General features: G+C 34.8%; 1 long non-coding RNA gene and 2 pseudogenes across 1 annotated transcript in view; 2 read left to right on the top strand and 1 right to left on the bottom strand.

Annotated features, from left to right (window-relative positions):
- Nucleotides 1-23,878, bottom strand: part of LOC120615043 (uncharacterized) — a 173,264-nt gene that overhangs the window by 74,625 nt on the left and 74,761 nt on the right. The gene's annotated exons all lie outside the window — the stretch shown is intronic.
- On the top strand, nt 2,953-3,070 carry LOC120615235 (uncharacterized; annotated as a pseudogene).
- Nucleotides 16,837-16,955, top strand: LOC120615192 (uncharacterized; annotated as a pseudogene).

The following is a 23,878-nucleotide window of genomic DNA, read 5'->3' as shown; positions in this document are numbered from 1 at the left end:
CTGCCTTTTAGTTTCTAAATACCATGACAAACTAATGACTTTCAGAGAAGTACAGGGAAGAAGTCCGTGCTAGGCTGTTAGATCCCTACACTCAGGACTAGGGAGGTGTGATCGATTCATCTCAAGTTTCTGGGGTATCACTTCTCAAATTAGTGTTAAAGAGAAATTGTCCCAGGATGTAAAAAGGTGAGTTTGGAAAAAAAAAAATCTTCCCTTGAACAAATGTAGTTGGTTCATTAAAGCACTAAACAAAATTAGGCAGGTACCTTATTTACTGGAGTGATGTCCCAGAACACTTACTGTGTTGATATATACTATAAAACTCCAGTCAGAGTTTTAGGTTGCTGTTTCCTGGGTTTATGTGACAACTGATTGCTTTGCCCTCTGAGCATGTGTAAATGTCTTGGACAGGTAGGATTATAAGCAATGAGATTTGGGAATGTGGCCATCCTGAGAGTTGTTCTAAGAATACTGTTGGCTTGCTCTGGGCTTTCCGGCCACTCCCTTATGGTGAAGGAGAATCCTGGGGGAAATGAGGATAAGCTAGTTTTGGGGAAACCCAGATCTAGGACCAGCTACGTAATTTGCAGGGCCCAGTTCAAAATGAAAATGTGGGGCCTCTTGTTCCAAAATTATTAAGACTTTCAAGACCTTGACAGCAGAGCTTTAAACCAATTGTGATACCCTACTGAGAGAGATAGGGTCCTGTGCAACTGTACAGGTCATACATCCATGAAGCTGATCCTGTCCTGATCATTTATTCATCCGATAAATTTACACTGTACCTACTATGAGTCACATTTTCTTATCCTGAAAACCTTTCAGAAGAAGACAGGTCTTTAGACAGCCCCTAGGGCAATCCAGTTCTCCAGTTTCCCTGAGGCTCAGCCAGTGAGGTCCCGTGATTTACATGTCTCTGTGAGATAGTCTAGGCAAAAGACTGAAAGCAAATCAGAAGAATGGCATTGGTTTGTGTCGAGGTTGGATTCTCTAGGAAGCAGGCTCTGAGACAGAGCTTAGTATGCAGGATGCTTATTAGGAAGTACCCTTGGCATTACACCTGTGGAAGGGAGGAGGAATCAGAATTGGGCAGAGGGAGAAGTTGGGCTGCAATGGGCTGCTTACCTCATAGGAAAGCTATAGAGCTCGAATGGCCCTTCAGTGTTGTCCTGAGCTGGGAGGAGATGGCCAGCCTTTATTCCTGTATGAACCAGTCACTGGTTGGGGGAAGCCACAGGAAGGGGCCTGACTTTGGGTGGGGTGGCTTCACAGCTGAGGCAAACTTTATAGGGGCTGGCAGCTGAGCCGCACTCCCAGCTTCTGGGGCAATAAGGCTTTCTTTAAAGAGGGATCTGAGTGGTGGCATCAGTGTCCATTCCAACGTGTATGTGGAAATCCCATAGATTGGAGAGTTCAGAATTGACTCTTTAAAATGTCAGTGGATGTGAATGTTATAGTTACAAACTTGGGCATGCAAAAATGTCACCTTCCTTATATCTATAATTAGGGTGACCAATCATCCTGGTTCGTCCAAAAGTTTCCAGGTTTTAGCAGTGAAAGTTCCACATCCTAAGGCAAGTTGGAAGAGTTGGTCACCCTATCTTAACTCAATTTAACCTTTTTAAGTTTAAACTTAGAGCCCTCATTTCCAATTGAGATCAGAAAATTAAATATGAGATTTCCTCACTCAATCGGAATATTTTAGTTACAAATTTAAAACACAGTCCATTGAGGAGTTTTCAGCATCTCAGAGTTCTTTCACTCTCCTCCTTCCTGCGGGTGATTTAAAACTCTCAGAGGTGTGAGCAATCGCTATAATGTATCTTCAGGACAAGAAGTGGCTGATTTTGGCTTCTGTGGTCTCAATCCTCTGCAGGCCTCCTGCTCCAGCTGGAACTCACCCGTGGTTCCTGAGTTTCTTTGGTGCTATCTCTTTTGCCTCTTTTTTTTTTGGGTAGTGTGAGAAATGCGTGCAATCCTGGAAAATTTCTAGATCTGAAATCCTGAAGCCTCCTCATCTAACCCCCCAAATCATCATATTTTCACCCCTACTTAGCTCTTCCCTGTCTGTCTTGTGGGCTTGTGGAAGATCAAGAGCAAAGGGAAGGGTAGCAGCTTATTAGGCTTCAGGAAAAACTATGGGCTGTAAGTAGCATTCTGACTGCTCTAAGGACCTCCATAGCTAATTATTGTCTTCAGTTCTTCTGCCCATGTGCCAAGGTTGCCTCCCTCAGCGTTCCAGGTGGGACTAGGACCCAAGGCCTCTCACTCTTGGAGGAAACTTTGCTTTGATTAGTGTCCTGTCTCTAGGAGGGACACAGGTTTTATCTACTCCAGCATCCCTGACTTTTATCATATCCTCCCACTCTACTTTCTCAGACTCATACTAACCTACTGTTAAAGAATAGCATTTCTCTTGCAGAGCAGGGAGAAAAAGGGTAGAGTTTTTTATATGCAATCAAAGTTAAATTACCAGCTTTAAAAACCCAGTTATATCTATAAGATGTTTTATGTAGCCTCCTAGTAATTACAAAGTAAAAACCAACAGTAGATACACAAAAGATAAAGAGAAGTAAATCAAAGCATACCACTATGGAAAATCATCAATTCACAAAGGAAGACAGTAAGAAAGGAAGATAGGAACAGGGAACTACAAAACAACCAGAAAACAATTAATAAGATGGCATTAGAAAGTCCTTACACATCAATAATTATTTTAAATGTAAATAGATTAAGTTCTCTAACTGAAAGGCAAAGAGTAACTGAATGAATAAAAAGGCAAAACCCAATTATATGCTGCCTCCAAGAGATTCAGTTTAGCTTTAAGGACACACATAGGCTAAAAGTGAAAAAAGATATGCCATGTGAATAAAAACCAAAAGAGAGCGTGTGTAGCTATATTTATATCAGACAAAAATAATTTAAGTCAAAAACTGTAACAAAAGCACTTCCATATACAGCCATGCCACCCTGAACAAGCCCAATCCCATCTGATCTCAGAAGCTAAGCAAGGTCGGGCCTGGTTAGTACTTGGATGGAGACCACCTAGGAAGATCAGGTGCTGTAGGTGTAAAAAATAAAAAAATAAGGGATTGTAAGCTGACAAGATCCTTGCAATCTGTGAGGTCAACCAAAGGTTGCCTCACCTTAAAAAAAAAAAAGCACTTGCAAGTGGAAAGTTAATAGTAAAAAAGGCCTACATTAGGAAACAAAAAAGATGTCAAATAAATAACCTAACCTTACTCCTCTAGGAACTAGGGGGGAAAAAACCAACTAAGCCCAAAGTTAGCAGAAGGAAAGATATAACAAAGATCAGAGCAGAAATAAATGAAATAGAGACCAGAAAAACTATAGAAAAGATCAATGAAACTAAGATTGGGTTTTTAAAAGGTAAACAAAATTGACCTAACTTTAGTAGACTAAGAAAAAGAGAGAGGACTCAAATAATATTTATAACGAAAGAGTAGACTTTATAACTGACACCACAGAAATACAAAAGATCATAAGAGACTATGAACAATTATATTCCAACAAATTGGATATCCAAGAAGAAATGGATAAATTCCTAGAAACATACAATCTACCAAGTCTGCATCATGAACAGAACATCTGAATACAGCAATAATGAGTAAGTATATTGAATCAGTAATGAAAAATCTCCCAACAAATAAATACCGAGGACCAGATGGTTTCACTAATTCAAGTAAACATTTAAAAACTAATATCAATCTTTCTCAAACTCATCCAAAAATTGAAAAGAAGACCCCCAAACTCTTTTTAAGAGGCTAGCATAACCTTGATACCAAAGCCAGATAAAGACACTTAAATAAAAGAAAAAACTTTATAGGCCAATATTCCTGATGAATATATATGCAAAAATTCTCAACAAAATACTAGCAAACTAAATTCAATAGCACATTTAAAGAGTCATAACCATGACCAAATAATATTGATCCCTGGGATGCAAGGATAGCTCAATATACACAAATCAATAAATGCGATTCGTTCAGAGAATGAAATATAAAAGTTATAAGATCATCTCAATAGAGGCAAGAAAAGCATGTGACAAAATTCAACATCTTTTCATGATAAAAACTCTCAACAGATTGGGTATAGAGGAAGAAAGTTTAGCATAATAAAGGCCATATATGACAAGCCAACAATCAACATCATATTTAATGGTGAAAGGTTGAAAGCTTTTCATTTAAGATTGGGAACAAGACAACAGTGCTCACTCTCACTACTCCTATTCAACATAGTACTGGAAGTCCTAGCCAGAGCAATTAGTTAAGAAAAAGAAATAAAAGATATCCAGATCAGAAAGGAAGAAGTAAAATTGTTTCTGTTTGCAGATGATATTATCTTAAATATAGAAAATCATATAGGCCACCAAAAACTGTTAGAACTAATAAATAAATTTGGTAAATTTTCAGAATACTAAATCAACAAAAATCAGTTATGCTTCTACACTAGAATTGAACTACCTTAAAAAATTATGAAAACAATCCCATTTATAACAGCATCAAAAACAAGAAAACACTTAGGAATAAATAATGAAAACTAGTTATTAGCATCTCTTCCTAACTCTATGAACAATTCAGTGAAGTCCCATTAGCAGCTTGAAATCAGCCATCCTAGGGTCATTTACACTACGAAAACCAGCAAACACCACAGATCAGGTCTCTTTTTCTAGAAAGCCATTTATTGAACATTTACCAACACACCATTGCTTTCATTCCAGCTCTGAACTGATTAAATATCTCCTGGGGTTAATGAAAACTCATATCTCATGGCCCTAAAGGACATAATCATAGAGGAAGTGAGGAAGAAAGACACATAGAACCAATAAATACCTCAAGTTATTACGCATTGGGCACTCCACACAGGCACAATCATCCTGTTCCCTATCTCTGTCACTCCGGTCTCCCACCTCTTTCTAATTGCAACCTGAGGCACATTTTCCTTTTTAGGAAAGAAATTAATACAAAAAGATTAAGCATTAAAGAGTCCAGCACCTGAGACTTCTTGTCTAAGGCAATGTGAATTTTTTTTTTTTTTTAAATCAAGACTACCGATGAGTTTCTTTATCGTAGTATCACAAGGGATTCTGATTCTGTTAAAATCCTGGCCAAGAGCTTAATGTGCAGAGGGTAGTTAATTGATGGATCAGACACTGTAGGAAAGTTAACCAGATAAATTCCAGGACTTCCTAGTGCAATTAGGATGTAAATCATTTAGTGATGCACACATTAAACAAATAATGCACACAATGTTTTTAAAGTGGATCCTGATTATATCCTATTACAGTAAATATCATACGATTAATTGTTATCCCTAAAGAACTGTTGAGTCCACAGATTATAAATCACTTATTTAGACAGTATTTGATACCAAAAATTGCAGTCAAGCAGAATAATTTTAATGGCCTGTTTGTCAAAATTTCCACTTATCCACTTATTTGACAAACATTTATTGAGCACCTCTGGGTACAGACGCTGTTCTCCATGATAGAGATACAAAGGTGCACAACATAAACAACATTTCTGCTGTCGACAGGGCTTATATCCTAGCTAGGAGGAGATGACACATGCACCTAAATATATGTAATGCAGACAATTAAATAAGCAGTTGTAGTACAATGTATGATCAGGGAGGCTCCTCTGAGAAGCTGACATTTAGGCTGAGATCTGAATGACAAGAAACAGCTGTGCTAAGATCAGGAAAGAGCCTTCTGGACAGAGCAGAAAGCCAGACAGCCAGTGGAGAGGCCTCAAGGCAAGAATGAGTTTGTCATTTTCAGGGACCAAAAAGTTGGCTAGCATAGCTGAAACATAGTAGGCAAGGTGGAGGTTGTTTGAAATGAGGTCAAAGAATTAATCAGGAGCCAGACCATGGGGACTGTGTCCAGAGTGAGGAGTCTGGAGTTCATTCCAAGTATAATTGGTAGTCACTGGTTGGGTACAACAAGGGAAGTGACATAATCTAATTAACATTTTAAAAAATCCCTCTGGCTGCTTTTCTAAGAGTGGAGTTAGGTGGGGTGGGAGGAAGGACTGATCGAGAAAAAGTCAGAATACCTAGGAGGCTAGCTCAGGAATCCAGAAAAGAAGTAAGAGCTATGACTACTAGGAGCCAGCATTAGACACCTTGCCACATCACTTCATTGTTTTTAATGGACATTAATCTGGAGGTTTAGACTAAGGGGGTGATAGCAGAGAAGTTCTCTTGGCTTTAGGATATAAGTTAGAGGTAGAATCAAAATGACTTACTAATAAATAGATCATGAAAGGTGAGAAATCAAAGAATCAAGGTTAATATCTAGATTTTTGGCTTAAGCACATCCACAGATGGTGATGTTGATAACATAATTTAATAAGATGAGAAATTTCATGGGGAAGTATCTTTAATAAGGAATCAAGAGTTCTATGTCAGCCACACTAAGTAATGCCTATTTGACATTGTTATGATGTCTAGAATCTGTTTTAAAATATTTCGGTATCAACGGTATGCTATGTGTGTGAATGTGTGTGCGTACGCACGTGAGCAAGCACACATGCACACCTGCATTAGTTCAAGCTATACTCTGGGGACAGCTAATTGTCCTAATTCAGCATTTAACCTTTCAGGGTTTGTACAACATTATATCAGAAAATCTCTCTTCCAGATGTTACTACTACAAGTGCTTCAGGTATCATTATTTCCAACCAACCCCAAATCTTTGGGTAATTAGTATAATAAATGTTATAAATAGGTCTTCATTGGTGAAATTAGTGGAAATTGGTTAAACCGGTGAAAATAAAGATACATGCATTGGTTCAAATGTTCTAAAGACACTATCTAGACTTTTATGAACAGGATATAACAATCTAGTACCTATTGTAGCCTGTACTCTTGTGGCCAGTGTCTGAATCTTGATACCTTAATGGTGCTCTGAGGATTCTGGCTGACAATGCCAGCTATCAGGGTAAGCGTCCTTTATCTAGAACATCATTGCATATGAATCAAATGAACATTTCATAAAGTGTGATTGGATCACCTGAAGGAGCAAAGAGCTAGGATTTCATCAAACTTAAAAAATAGTTTAGATCCAGAATGAGATGCCTGCTCTCACCACTTCTATTCAACATTGTATGGAGATTCTAGCCAGGGAGTTAGTCAAGAAAATGGAATAAAGGGTATCCAGATTGAAAAGCAAGAAGTAAAACTACCTCTATTTGCACATAACATGATCTTGCATATAGAAAATCCTAAGGAAACCATTAAAAAAACTTAAACCCAATAAACGAGTTCAGCCAGGTCGCAGAATATAAGATCAACATATTAAAACAATAGTATTTTTATGTACTTGAAAAGAACAATCCAAAAATAAAATTAAAGAAACAAACAAGTCCATTTACAATAATATCCAAAAGAATAAAATACTTCGGAATAAATTTAACAAAAGACATGTGAAACTTAGTCTGAAAATTCCAAAATTTTGTTAAAGGAAACGAAAGAATAACTAAATAAATGGAAAAACAACCATGTTCATGAATCAAAAGACTTAATATTGTTAAGTCGGCAATATTCTCCACACTGATCTGCAGATTTCATGTAATCCCTATCAAAATGCCAACTGATGTCTGATGCTAAAATTGATATTAAAATACAAGGGTCTCAGAATAGCCCAAACAATCTTGAAAATTAAGAACAAAGTTGGAGGATAAACTCATACATACTTCCTGATTTGGGGAAGAGAAAAGAATATTGACAGTAAGAAAAGAATGCCCCTTCTACACTTGTGGTCATGGATTTTAAGTGATTCCAGTCAATGCAGCTAAGTGTTTACCCAAACACATCCAGGCAAGCAGGGTGTGTAAAGGGTAGCTGGGATTTAAACAAACAAACAAACAATGAATATAGTCTACAGGTAAATATTTGACTTTGATTTTCCTTTATCTACTAAATCTTGTCCCTATGCATTTTTTTTTTTTTTTTTTGATATCGTATGGGGAATCCTTAACACTCATCAATCCGGGCTGGATGTAATGGCATCTCCAACAATAACTTTTCTCTCTTTCTCACCTTTGATTCTTTACCTTGTTACACATTCAGGTGGAATTTCTGGAAATGTACACCTTCCAATCACAGAGTGTCTTCCCTAACGCTGCTATTAGATTTGGTTCTTTTTTTAACAGAGTGTACCCTTTCACTGTCATATGTCAGACATGAGTCCTATCCAAGTCTATTGACCCCTCCAAGAAGCCATCTCAGTCCTGTATTTCAATGTCAAAGCAATACTCCTCAGTAGCCATACTCTGTGGACACGTAGTGGATAGGTGAATATTGTGTTTGATCCCCCTCACCTTCTGATTTGTCCTCAGCATTGCAAGGGCTTTCCTCCTCCATTGTTCTCCTGAGACAAACTGGGCTTTCTACAGTATACAATTTTATCCTGTTTTTTCCTTCTCTCCAAATTCCCATCTCAGTTTTTAAAAGTTCAATTTCCAACTTCTCTATCAGATCTTTGAGTCCTCTGTCAAATAAGAGTGACTTCAAATAAAAGCCAGTGGTTTGGAGAAAGAGATAAGTAGTAACATGAATATACATTCCATGATGCCATATGGTGTAAGAAAGTGAATCTGTAACTTCAAATGTCTGTGTTTAGCAAATTGCTTAACATGCAGAGTACAATAACTGTAGAAACCAAGTATAAATCAACCATATTGACTAGAGGGCCTAACTCAGAAATAAATTATATACACATGTGTATATGTGGGTGTAACTTGGATTACATGAAAAGATTTTCAACATAGAAATTGTGAAAAGAAAAAATACCCTTCAACCACATGAAATAAAATCCTCATGCAGTAATAAAATATTTCAAACAAATATTCAGGCTCTGAAATATAGAAAATAAAAGAAAACAAAAAATTCCATTAAATCTGAAGCTACATTCATACTCAGCCACACCCACGCTTCAGTTAGATTTTGGAAAACTCTCTAGCTTATTTCTTCTAACTTTTTTGGGCTTCTATGTCTTTTCTTAATGTTCAGAAGCTTTTTAAAAAATATCATTTCCTTCACTAAGCACTGAATGTGTAGTGGGTCATTTTGTATTTTAATATCAGTCACACTAAACATTCACTGAAGAATCTGAGCCAGTCATTTGATCCCAAGTCTCAGTGCTACATAAACACAAAATCTTATTTTATATCCAATAAGAATTAAAAAATTAAATAAATTAAGTTAAGTTAATAAAATAGAGCATACGGTTTTATCAATAAATGTTTTAAAATATGATTTTCAGTGTAGCATGTTCAGACAGGTATCCTTATACAGAGACGATTGATGGTTGGTTAATTTAGTGACTTTCACGTTATAGATGCTCAATAAATAGTTGCAGAATTGAGTTACCTCTTCCACTTTATTCCTCAATGCCTAAAATTTCTTTAACAAGACATAGTGCTTAACTAGAGACAAGGCTAAAAATCTGAGTACTTCTTGAGATGTGAAACATTGACTGAAATCATATCACAATTAAATGACCTTTTGCTAAACTAGATATTGTTAGGCAAGAGAAATTCCTGAGTTTGGGATTGGATTGGTTCAATATAGGATGGGGCTGCCTCGTTCTTGCTATATGAATGACCTTTCCCAAGATCGACCCTGTTTTGTAGGTACATATTTGAATTATGATTTGTTTTCAAAAAGTAGTTCTCAACTTTTGTACATCTAAAGCACCATAAAATTTTTTTAAAGTAAGTAAACTAGGAAAAAAATATGTCTTACACTACACATGTGAAACACAAAGAGTTTATACCAATAGGAAAAAGCAAATCCCCTAATTAAAAAATAAGACACAATGAGGCAAAGATAAGAAAATATTCAATATTGGTAAGGACTCAAGGACTGCAAATTATGGTCAAAATATGAAATGAGTATATTTTTTTTTTAAGGATAGTCAACAGTATGTATGAAATGCCTTATGAATACTCATTTTCAACCCAGTAATCCCACATCTAGGACTCCTAAGGAAGTATTCAAATGTGCATAAAGATTTATATTCAAGGAAGGTCATTTCAAGATTATTTACAAATCATGATGGAAAAGCTAAAATTCCCCAAAATGGAAAAGCAATAACTTTTCCAAAAAATAGAAAAGTAATAATTATGAGATGAAATTTTCTGTAGTCATTGAACATCATTTCACAAAAGAATATTAATAAAATGTTCCTGCTATATTGCTAATTTTAAAAAGCATGTTGCAAATTGTATGTACAATATATTTCCATTAGTATATAAAAAGAATCCAAAAGTATATAGACACTGTTGTGGTTACATCTGATTGATAGAATTACAGGTGATTTTATTATCTTCTTTATGCTCTTTTATAGTTTATTTTCAGAATTTCTATAGTAAATGTGCTACTTTTGTAATAAAAAAAAATAGGAAAAAATTTTCCAGGAAAAAAATTTTTCACCAAAAGCAAAAATGACCTCAACCCTGTAGGTCTTTTGGGCAGTCTGCTCTAAGAGTTAGTTGCTTCCAAACCCAATACTATTTCTGTTGTTTATTAGTTTGTAAGTCTTGCAATTGAAGGCCTACCTTTTAATTTGCCAGGGACACTATTAGGGCCAAATGGCTCACTCTTTAGAGGAATGGTTCTCAACCTGGCTACCCATCAAAGTTGCCTGTGGTGTTTTAAAAATACACATGCTCAGGCTTCACAATCCAGAGATTCTTTTACTCTTTTTCTGCAGATTTTGAATAGAGCTTGAGAATCCAGTGTGTGTGTGTGTGCGGTGTGTGTGTGTGTGTGTGTGTGTGTGTGTGTGTGTGAGAGAGAGAGAGAGAGAGAGATTTTTCAAAAATTCGTTGTCATTTGTAATTTTCTTAAAATTCTAAGGTACCACATGACTTAGGTCTTGATTTTTAATAATCCTATTATGTATGACTTATCTTATTCTATTTGTATAACTTTAGTTAGCCCAACTAGATTGTAACTCCAGCTACAATAGACTTCTTTTTTATGCAAACAACATATTTTATTATCTTAAATTTAGTAGATAACTTTTTCCTGTAGGTATTTATCACCAGAAAATAAGAATACGGACAAACTGATTATCCTAAAATAGTTATTTTTTAAAGTTTTTCTTATGCTTTATAAATAACTATACCATACAACACATTTCTTCATTTAGCTACCTTGTCATACAGTGTATTTGGGAGGATAAATAAAGAATAAGCATTGCTCATTAGGAGGCATTCATTTTACATATATACTTCACAGAGAGTTTATGGTAGTTTAGCCAAAAAGAGCATATGATTATAACTGCCTTAGAAATTTCTGAGAAAAAACTAGTTTGATGATGCTACATAAGGGAAACATTAGGACCTTGATTTTACCCTGAAAAGGATTTAAAGCTCTTTTCTTCAGAAAAGCTCAGGCTTGCTAAGGACTCTTTACTCAAGAGAGGAGGTAAGATGGTATTCTACCTAGGCATGTTCTCCTAATGCTAATAGGCTTCTTAGCTTCAACAGAAGGATATTAATCCTATCCTTAGAATTGATGGCTAAGACGCAAGCCTTCATTGGCAATCAACTATATAGACCAGATGTACTCCAAGGAGTCATCATAAAATATCTCAAATTCACTGCAACGCAACATTTTTTTCAAAAATTCAGTTAGAAGACATTTGGATAAGATTGCTTAAATGTCACATCTGGGCATTTAAAAATAGGTCCTTGGATCAAGTCCAGCATGTAGAGACATGGACTGTCTCAGAAGTTTTTGCATTAAATCATGCTTTAGAGGAACGCCAGTTGCTTATAGTGAGAAGCTCCATAAGGAACAACCTTAGAAATGTCATTGTATTTATTCTATAGACAATGCTTATCGAATCATCAAAAGATTTTCCTCTCAAAGTATTTCTAATTGTTTTCATAGTATAGTTTGTTTATAAAGACAACATATGCTCACTGAGTAAAATTCACACAATAGAATATAAATTATAAAAAATAAAGCAAGCCTAATCAAGCCCCCAAAATTATTAGCACTACCACTACAACTACTAAAATTTGGAAAATCTAAGATTTATAAATATATATATGTATATACCTACATGTATTAAGATATATAGTTATACATGTATATCTAGTATATATATAGGTACATAGGTAGATACATATACACATATAAATGGGATCTTACACATTTCTAACCAGATTTTTTTCATTTTAAATATCTTAATGAATATCACAAAAGCTTTTCGATGACCTTATATTCTTTCATTGTATGGATGTGTCAAAATTTATTGAGTAAATATCCTATCGATACATTTACTAGTTAGTTCTAACTTTTTGCATTAATATAAATGGCATTAGGTGGAATATCCTTGCATGTCTTTGTGCAATTATCTGATTATCTCCTTAGGATGGATTTCTAAAAGTGATATTTCTAAAATTGTACTTTCTGATTCTAGAAAAAGGAAAGAGTATTGACAGGGAAGATGAAATGTGCCATGAGGATAGAATCTTCTTTAGGGTAGAGTCAAGGTCCTATTGTTTCACATAATCAAAATAGTTTTGACTTAGAAGATTCTAAGGCAGTTATAAAGAATATGACCCTATTGATACATATGGCTAAACTGATTTATAAAAATATTATCCCAATTTACCGTCTCCTATCAAGTCCTAAAGTGACCATTCCTTCTGCCTATTCCCATCATTTTGTCAAGTTTTTGTCACTTTTTTCATACTAATAAATGAACAAATTTTCAAATGTATAATGGCTATTCATATTTCTTCCTTTATTAATTGCTCTTTCATGTCCTTAGTCCGTTTTTCTACAGAAATGTTTATCTTTCTTTTAATGATTTATATATAGTAGAGATTGTAACACTTTGCAGCACAAGTTGCAAGGCTTTTTGTTATTGTTGTTGGTTGTCAGTTTCTGAATTTAATAGTTTGTCATTTGATGATTGGGAAAGAAAATGGGAAACAAAATATGCATTCACACCGTAAATTACAATTTCTCTCTAATCCATCAAGACCCAACTTGAATCCCACATCTTTCCTTAAAGCCTTACTTCCTTCCCCATCCTAACATGATCTCTCCCTCTGCCTAACCTCCAAGTGAATATCTGTAGAATTATTTTGGCAATTTATTCAGTAGTGCCTAGTGACATACTTAAGTATTGTCAATCACACTCAAGTTTTATTTGTCCAAGCCAGCAACCGATTCCTTAACATGAGTTAAATATTCACTCCATGCCCTTGAAGCAGGTGCTCAATAAATAATAAAGGCTTATTTAAAGCAATGAAGGAGATAAAGGAGGTGGTAGAGGGCATCTCGAATTTCCCAGGCTTCAGGGGGGTGGTTGGTTGAAGGATACAGTCAGATATGAAGCTCTATTGCACTTCTTGCCTCAATATTCTGACCCAAGGTAAAGCTTGCATTCATATCAACTCCCTGATAACTTATCAATTTTCTTCATCACAAAGGCATCCATATACATATAGTCCCTGAGTTACAATAGTTCAACTTAAAATTTTAAACTTTACAGTGAAGCAAAAATGACACTCATTCAAGTAGAAACCATACTTCAAATTGTCAATAGTTAGAAGTAGGGGTAGCTGCTAGGGATATGTGGTAGCATACTCTCCTGTGATGCTGGGCAGCAGCAGTGAGCCGCAGCTACCAGTTAGCCATGAAATCACAAGGGTGAAAAACAAACACTCTACAATGTACTGTGTATCTTTTTGGATACTGTGTTTTGTGTTTTTACATCTAATCATATCTACAAAACACCCATCCGTGTCTCCTGCTTCTGGTGAGAAGAAGAGAATTACTCTTGGGATGAAATTCAAGATAATTGCCCAACTGTAGGCTAATGTAAGTATTCTGAGTATGTTTCAGGTTAGGCTAAGCTATGATGTTCAGTAGGTTAGGTGTATTGAATGCATTTTCAATTTACGATATTTTCAATTTATAATGGGTTCATCGGGATGTAACCCTAGTGTAAGTCAAAGAGCATCTTTATCTCAGTTTACCCAAAATAGTCCCAGTTTATCCTTGCTCTACTTGTGCAATTCTTACGAGTCCCTCTTTTTCACTCCCCAAAGTTTTGGATAATAAATTATATGCTTAGTCTATTTATTGCTGGCTCTGCTTTCTAATTATTTCTTAAGCTAAAAATTGACCACAAAAAATAAAAGACTTGGTAGATGAAGATCAAATTTTCCAAGTAGGATGCAAATTTTGGCCCTCTCTTCTTGGCTTAATTAATTCAATTTACATGAGAGCCTAACTTCTAGGATTAAAGGAAACATTCAATGTGCAGATAAAAACATTTACTATTTATATGAGGATTTTAAAGGGCTATAAAGCATTTTTTTAAATTGTCTTCATGTTTTCTTCAACTAAATTGAAAACTTTTTGGAGTACCATTATTCTTACTTTTTGTACCCCTTCATTGTAGCATTTAAAACAGTTCTCTATACTCAGTGGTCATGCGATAAATTCTGCTGTGAAAACACTGGGGGACTGGAGGTTTTAATTTGCTTTTGATTAAGGGTGTTCTTCCTCTTGACTTCTATCCTGTCATAACAGACATGCGAAGGGATAATATTGATTAGAGTGCTGAATGGGAAGTGGTATCACGAAAACCCAGTTGAATTATAAGATTCACTTTTATGTCTTTGGCTCAATTATCCATGGATACAGCTCATCTGAATTAGATGTGTCTGAAAATTCAATTACGCCAAATGGAAACATCTGGATCCTTTTTTCTTCCTTTAATCCTTTGTCCTGGTGACTTTGCCAGACAGTCTATATCCCTTGTTGGTTTGGCAGGAAACATTTAAGGGCATAGTTAGAAGTGGGGGTAGCTGCTGAAAATGTTTCCTTGTCTGATTTTTTAGTCTATGTGGTCACTTTCCTCTTCTAAATATTAGAATCACAGATCTTTATTAAAGTGAAAACCTTAGAAGAAAAGTTAATGTAACTCCCTCTTGTATAGTAGGATGAATTTGGAGTGAGGAAAAAATGAAAGGAGCTACCCAGAGGTACTCATGTAATGATGGCAGAGCCGTACTCAAACTTAATTTTTTTTTTTTTTTTTTTTTTACAATTCCCAATCTGGAGCAGGTTTTATTATACCAGATTCCAGATACTGTCTTAAATTTAGCTATGACCTCACTTCAGTCTGTGACACTGGATTGGGCTGATTTTAACTATAGAAAATAACTGCTCAATTAAAATAAATTTGAATGTTATAAAACACTAGAAAGATTTTTCACAAAAAAAATTCCTTGACATCTTTAGTAGACGCTGAGGGATAAAATTAACTTCTTTTTTGGATGGAAAATTTCAGTCAAATTCAGACATGTTTGGATGTGTTCATATACTAGAATCAGAGAAAATAGGATCTAACAGGGGAGCTTGCAGCCCAAATCATGAACCATTATGTACATCTCATCCCTGCGCCAGAATCCCTTTCATATAAAAAGAAAAATTTTAGAAACAAATAAGGAAAAGGTAAACATATATTTGACCTATGATTTTAATTTTAACTTAGGAAAAGCAGAGAATGAGATCTTATTATATATGTAGGGGAAAGAGGCAGCCCATTTAGATAAGCTGAATATCTAGTTTTCTACACTGAACAAAACAGTTTTTGATTTGGGGGGCAAGCTGTAAACTCATGCAGTGAAGAGGCTACAAAATAATATTGACCAAAAGAAGCAATTTTTATATAAACTATCATATATCTGAGAATACTAAAAAAATATTTAAAAGTCTATTTAATCCTATTTTGGAATAAATTCTTATCTTTCCTTCCCCCTAAAAATGTTAAAAGTGACATTTTACAAATTAAAAAATACATTTGGTTAATGTATAATATTTTTTAAATCTCTACTGAATCAGCAACTCTTAGGTGTGAGTTGATTGTTCTCTTATCTCTACTTGCCTTAAGGTTCAGATGTGATGCTGGGGTTGTAGAGAAGGATCATATGACATAAAGAAAATAAAATATAGGGTGAATAATGGCATGAAACAAAAGCCTCCTCCACGCAGTCAGAGGGTGAGAGCAAGAAGAGCGATGTGGGGTGGGAGGGGGAAGTAGAGGTAGTTAATCAGGAGAGGCAAGAGAAAGTAGGATGCATGAGTCCTGGTGTCCCTTCTGTCCCTTCTCCAGTGTTTGACATGGAGGCTGGTGGAGAAGAGATACTAGATAAGGTGGGGGCGAGGGGGAGTCTGAAAGCAGTGGTGCACCTGCCCTGTTTCCAGTGTGGTGCCCTAGAAGGGTGTTCTATGCCAACATGGGGCAGGCCTAGCAGTGTCTTTAAATGGAGTAAAGGGGTCTTGCCAAAAGAAAGAGACAACTTCCTATCTCTCAGGTGGATGATCCAGAGAATTCAACGTGCTTCCAATACAGGACAAATGGTAAATGGATTATGAGTTGATATCCAGAAAGCCTGCCATGGGGCCCACAATGATAAGAGGTAAGAGCACCCTGGCATGGAGTTTGCAGAGTCAGCTGCCCAGGTACTAGATGGAGGATATAGAAAATGCTCAGCCAGAACCTAGTCAGCAAAATCCTTCTCGCAAAGAACCTAGGTGAGGCCAAGGCAGTAGAGAGGGTCTGCTTGGTCTTGCCCAAACTGGGATATAGAAGAAAAGAATATTATATGTTCATAAGCCACAGATTTCATGGTGAACACCTGAAAGACACTCACAATTTTCACATCTGAGAGCAGAGTGAGTTTAATTTTGTAACCACTAACATATAGTTATTCTGTATTTGGTAGCATAAAGTTTACGGTCTTAGAAAAATGAAAATAGGCTAAAAGTGTCTATGGCCATATTACACTGAACAAGCTCAATTTCGTCTGATCTTGGAAGCTAAGCAGGGTCGGGCCTGGTTAGTACTTGGATGGGAGACCACCTAGGAAGATCGGGTGCTGTAGGCGTAAAAAATTTTTAAAAAAATAAAAAATAAGTGATTGTAAGATGACAAGATCTTTGAAATCTGCGAGGTCAACCAAGGGTTGCCTCACCTAAAAAAAATAAAAATAAAAATAGGCTAAAAGTCCTAGCTGCTGCAAAATTGCAAGGCCACCATCTACTGGTAATTTGCTCTAATTTCAGGCACATGGTTCTTGAACTCCACTGACAATTTAAGAAGGAAGCGTCAAATGCAATTCACATGGTGTGACGAAGAACATTCCAACTTCTAAATATTACTCCGAATTCCTGGTGGTGTTCAGTTGGGAATTAAAAGTTTCTAAAAAAAAAAGTATATGGAAATCTAAAACAAAGATTTTTATTTCCAAATTATTTTCAGTGTTATATAAATTTTTTCATCTTGAAGATAATTTAGGTCCATGGTTAAGGAAACACGATGTATATAGGAACTGGGAAGGTTATAAAAACATTTTGAGAGGAAAAACTCTAAGGACTGATTACTATCCAAGAATTTTAATGAAAGACAATAACTAAAGAAAATCATGTAGTCCAACCCGGTACTGTGCAACAGAAATATAATACAAGCCATATATGTAACTTAAAATTTTCTAGTGGCCACACTTAATCCATTTTCTGTTTGCCCTGAGAATCCTCACTGGTGGTGCTTGCGGCTGCAGCGTTTACTCCGAGATAACTTGCAGATTATAATTCTAAACTTACTCCCAAAGTTTGCTATGAAATATTTTGCTTTTATTATCATTTTTGCATATCTCTAGTGTATCAATAGTCTTTGGAAACAAAGGACATCATTTTATTTACAACATTTTGTTTTTAGTAGTGGTATTTCCATTTACAAAACATAGTAATTCTCGATGCTGAAAATGTTAAATACTAGAAAACGCAGGGAGACATTGTTGGAGTGAGGACCGAAGCAAGATTCACTCTGTACAGAAGTGCCGGTGGTATCCATTGTTCCCTATTGAGCCCTTTCCCTGTTTTTTAACTTTATGTAAATGAACTCGTGCAGTATGTATGACGTTGTGTCTGGCTTCTTTCACTTAACATTATATTTGTAAGATGCAAAAAAAAAAAGAAAAAGAAAAAGAAAAAGAATCTAAAAAAAATGAGAAAAGTTTAAGAGATATCTAGGACAACATCAAACATAATAGTTGCATCATAGGGGTACCAGAAAAAGAAGAGCAAGGGATTGAGAACTTATTTGAAGAAATAATGATAAAAAAATTTTCCTAGACTGGCAATGGAAATAAACATACACGTTCAAGAAGTGCAGAGAGTCCCAAGCAAGATAAACCCAAAAAGGAAACACCAAGACACATCATGATTAAAATGCCAAAGGTTAAAAAACAAACAAAGAATTCTAAAAGCAGCAAGAGAAAGGCAACTCCTAGTTATTGACATAAGACTGTCAGCTGATTTCTCATCAGAAAATTTGCAAGGCAGAGGAAATAGGCACAAAATATTCAAAGTGATGAAAAGCAAGGACCTACAACCAAGACTACTCTACTTGGCAAAGCTACCAATTAAAATTGAAGGTGAGATAAAGAGATTCCCAGACAGGAAGAAGCTAAAGGAGATCAGCACCACCAAGCCAGTCGTAAAAGAAATGTTAAAGGGACTTCTTTAAGAAGAAGGGGCAAATAAACATAAATATGAATAATAAAATGACAATAACTATGTAACTATCAATAATCGCTTCAGATGTAGATTAAATGCTCCAATTAAAAGACATAGGGTATTTCAAACTAAAAAGCTTCTGCACAACAACAACAAAATTTAGCAAAAGAAAGAGGCAACCAACTGAATGGGGAAAATATTTGCAAACAACACTTCTAAGAGGCTAATATCCAAAATATATAAAGAACTCATACAACTCAACAATAAAAAAAAATCCAGTTAAAAAATAGCAGAAGATCTGAACAGACACTTCTCCTAAGAAGAGATACAAATGACCAACAGACATAAGAAAAGATGCTCAACCTCACTAGCTATTAGGGAAATGTAAATCAAAACCACAATGAGATACCAGCTCTTACCTGTAAGAATGGCTATTCTCAACAAGAGAAGTAACAACAAGTGTTGGAGAGGTTGTGGGATAAAAGGAACTCTCTTACACTGCTGGTGGAAATGTAAATTGGTACAGTCACTATGGAAAACAATATGGAGGTTCTTCAAAAAATTAAGAATAGAATCACCCAGCAATCCCTCGTCTGGGTGTCTATCCCCAAAATTTGAAAACATTTATCTGTAAAGATATATGTACCCTGGTGTTCACTGCAGCATTATTTATGGTAGCCAAGACATGGAAACAACCAAAGTGTACTTCAATAAATAATTGAATAAAGAAGATGTGGTACATATATACAATGGAATATTACTCAGCCATCAGAAGAGATGAAATACTGCCATTTGCAACAACAGGGATGGATCTCGAGATTATCATGCTAATCAAAATAAATGAGGCAGAAAAAGTTAAAAACCATATGATTTCACTCATATGTGGGATTTAAAACTGAAAGTAACAAACGAACAGGACAAATGCACAAAAACTCAAAGACACATACAACAGTTTAGTGGCTACCAGAGGGAAAGGGGGAGGGTGGGTGGTAGATAAGGGTAAAGGAGGTCAAATATATGGTGACAGAAGGAGATTTGACTTTGGGTGGTGAACACACAATGCAATATACATATGATGCATTATAGAATTATACACCTGAAACCTATATAATTTTATTAATCAATGTCACCTCAATAATTTTTTAATGCTATAAAGAAAAAGAAAAGAAAGAAATGTGAACTATAAGAATTCAATAAAGAATAGGCACTGAAAAGAGACAAAGATAGGTGAATGGATAAGAAAACAAAACCCTTACATATGCTGTATGAGACCAACTTCAGATCAAAATACACACAGAGACTGAAAGTAAAGAGATGGAAGAAGATATTTCACACAAATTGAAATGAAAAACTAAGCTGGGGTAGCAATACTTGTATCAGACAAAATAGACTTTAAAACAAAGCCTATAATAAGAGATAAAAGAAGGATGTTACATAATGATAAAGGGATCAATCCAACAAGAGGACATAACCTTAGTAAACATTTATGCACCCAACATAGGAGCACCTAAATATGTAAAGCAAATATTAACCAACGTAAAGGGAAAGATTGACATTAATACAGTCATAGGAGGGGATTTTAACACCCCATTGATAGCAATGGACAGATCTTCCAGACAGAAAATCGACAAGAAAATCGCCTTAAACAACATATTGGACCAGATAAATTTAATTGATATTTTTAGAGGATTTCACCCCAAAGAAGCAGAATATACATTCTTCTCAAGTGCACATGGAACATTTTCTATGATAGACTACATTTTAGGCCACGAAATAAGTCTCAATAAATTTAAGAAGATTGAAACCATCTATCAAGAGTCTTTTCTGAATGCAAAGGTATGAAACTAGAAATCGATTACAAAAAAACCTGAAAAATACACAAACACATGAAGCTAAGTAACATGCTACTAAATGGCAAATGAGTTAGCAATGACATCAAGGAAGAAATCAAAAGATACCTTGAGACAAATAAAAATGAAAACACGATGATTCAGAATCTATGTGACACAGCGAAAGCAGTCCTAAAAAAGAAATTCATAGCAGTACGGACCTACCTCAAGAAACAAGAAAAATCTCAAATAAACAATCTAACCTTAAACTTAAAGGAACTAGAAAAATAATAGCAAACAAAGCCTAAAATGAGTAGAAGGAAGAAAATAACAAAGATCAGAGTGGAAATAAATGAAATAGAGTTTAAAAAATATAAAAGATCAATGAACCAAAAGCTTTTTAAAAAAAAGATATACAAAATTGATAAACCTTTAACCATACTTATCAAGAAAAAAGAGAGAGGACCCAAATAAATAAAATCAGAAATGAAAGAGAAGTGACAACTGACTCTCCAGAAATACAAAGGATTATAAGAAAATACTATGAGCAATTGTATGCCAACAAATTGGACAATCTGGAAGAAATGTATTCATTTTTAGAAACATATTCATTTTTAGAATCTCCCAAGACTGAGTCAAGAAGAAACAGAAAATCTGAACTGACAGATTACTACTGACGAAATCAAATCAGTAATTAAAAACTCCATAAACAAAAGTTCTGGACCACATGACTTCACTGCTGAGTTTTAGCAAACATTCAAAGAAGAATAAATACCTATTCTCAAACTATTTCCAAATATTCAATCTCATTATACAAGGCCACCATCACTCTGATTCCAAAACCAAAGACATTATGAAATAAGCAAATTACAGGCTGATATCTCTGATAAACATAAATGCAAAAACACTCAACAAAATATTAGCAAACTGAATTCAGCAATACATTTAAAAGATCACATACCATGATCAAGTTGGATTTATTCATGAGATGCAAGTTTGGTTCAATATTTGCAAATCAATTACTGTGTTACACCACATCAACAAAATGAAAGATAAAAATAATATGATCATATCAATAGATGCAGAAAAAGCATTTGACAAAATCCAGCATCTATTTATGATAAAAACTCTTAGCAAAATGGGAATAGAGGAAACATGCCTCAACATAATAAAGGCCATATGTGACAAACCAACAGCTAACATACTCAATGGGGAAAAAGCCAAAAGCGTTTTCCCTAAGATCAGGAACAAGACAAGGATGTCCACTTTTACCACTTTTATTCGACTTAGTATTGGAAGTCCTAGTTACAGCAATCAGACTTAAAAAAATAAAAATAAAGAAATAAAAGGCATCTAAATTGGAAAGGAAGAAGTAAAACTCATTATTTGCAGATCACATGATACTATATAGAGAGAGAAGCCTAAAGATTCTACCAAAAAACTGTTAGAACTGATAAATGAATTTAATAAAGTAGTAGAATACAAAATTAATATTTGGAAATACAAAATACAGAATACAAAATTAATACTTGTGCATATTTACACACTGATAATGAACTATCGGAAAAAGAAATTAAGAAAACAATCCCATTTACAACTGCATCAAAAACAATAAAATATCTAGGAGATGAAAGACCTGTACTCAAAAATTTATAAGTCATTGAAGAAATTGAAGAAGATACAAATAAATGAAAACATATACCATGCAATTGGATAGAAAGAATTAACATTGTTAAAATGTCTATACTACTCAAAGCAATCTATAGATTCAATACAATCCTTATCAAATACCTTTTTCACAGAACTAGAACAAATAATCCAAAAATTAATATGAAACCATGAAAGACTCCGTATAGGCACGCAGTCTTGAGAAAGAACAAAGTTGGAGGTATCATGCTACCTAATATCAAATTATACTACAAGCCCATAGTAATCATGGTACCGGTACAAAAAAAGAAACATAGGTCAATGGAACAAAGTAGAGAGTGCTAAAATAAAGCCATGCCTATATGGTCATCTAATCTATGACAAAGGAGGCAAGAATATACAATGAGATAAAGATAGTGTATTCAATAAATAGTGTTGGGAAAACTAGACAGATACATGCAAAAAAATGAAACCAGACCACATTCTTACACCATATACAATAATAAACTCTATATGAATGAAAAACTTAAATGTAGGACCTGAAACCACAAAAATCCTAGAAGAAAACATAGGCAGTAAACTCTCTGACTTTACTCTTAGTAATATATTTTCTGATTTACCTCCTCAGGCAAGGGAAACAAAATAAATAAAGAATGAAACTACATCAAACTAAAAAGGTTTTGCACAGGAAAAAAAAAAACCATCAACAAAACAAAAAGACAACTACTGAGTGGAAGAAGATATTTGTCTATGATACAACCAATGAGGGGTTAATATCCAAAATTTATAAAGAACTCATACAACTCAAAACCAAAATAACAAACAAACAAACAAACATAAAAAAGAATTCAATTTAAAAAATGGGCAGAGGACCTGAATAGGCATTTCTCCAAAGAGGACAGACGGATGGCCAACAGACATATGAAAAGACATTCGGTGTCACTAATCATCAGAGAAATGCAAATCAAAACTACAATGAAGTACCACTCACACCTGTCAGAATCAGCAAATCAGAAATCAACAAGTATTGGCAAGGATGTGGAGAAAAAAAGAACCATCGTGCACTGTTGATAGGACTAAAAATTAGTACAGCCACTATGGAAAATAGTTTGGAGGTTCCTCAAAAAATTAAAAATAGAACTACTTTATGACCCAGCAATTCCACTTCTGGGTATTTATCTGAAGAAAACCAAAACATTAATTCAAGATATATACATCCCTATGTTCACTGCAGTGCTATTTACAATAGCCAAGATATGAAAGCAAGCAAAGTACCCATTAATAGACGACTGGATAAAGAAGTGGTAGTACATATATACAATGGGATAATACTTGGCTATAAAAAATAATGTAATCTTACCATTTGTGACAACATGGATGAACCAAGAAGGTATTGTGCTAAGTAAAACAAGTCAGACAGAGAAAAACAAATATCATATGATTTCCATATATGTGGAATCTAAAGAACAAAGTAAACAAACAAACAAAATGGAAGTAGACTTATTGATACAGAGAACAAACTGGTGATTGCCAGTTCAGAAAGGGGTTGAGGGGCTAGGTGAAAAAGATGAGGGTTTAAGAAGTACAAATTGGCAGTTCCAAAATAGTCACAGGGATGTGAAGTACAACATAGGGAATATAGTTATTAATATTATAATAATTATGTATACTATCAGGTGGATACTAAACTAATCAGGGGGATCACTTCATAAATTATATAAATGTCTAACCACTATGCTGTATACCTGAAACTAATATAAAATAATATTGAATGTCAACTCTAATTGAAAAATAAATATTAAAAAAAGAGAGAGAGA

The sequence above is a fragment of the Pteropus medius genome, unplaced genomic scaffold, assembly GCF_902729225.1.
Source record: "Pteropus medius unplaced genomic scaffold, Ma_sr-lr_union100, whole genome shotgun sequence".
NCBI classification, from domain to species: Eukaryota; Metazoa; Chordata; class Mammalia; order Chiroptera; family Pteropodidae; genus Pteropus; species Pteropus medius.
The sequence above is the reverse complement of the archived record's forward strand: the minus strand, read 5'-3'. Positions and strand labels throughout refer to the sequence as shown.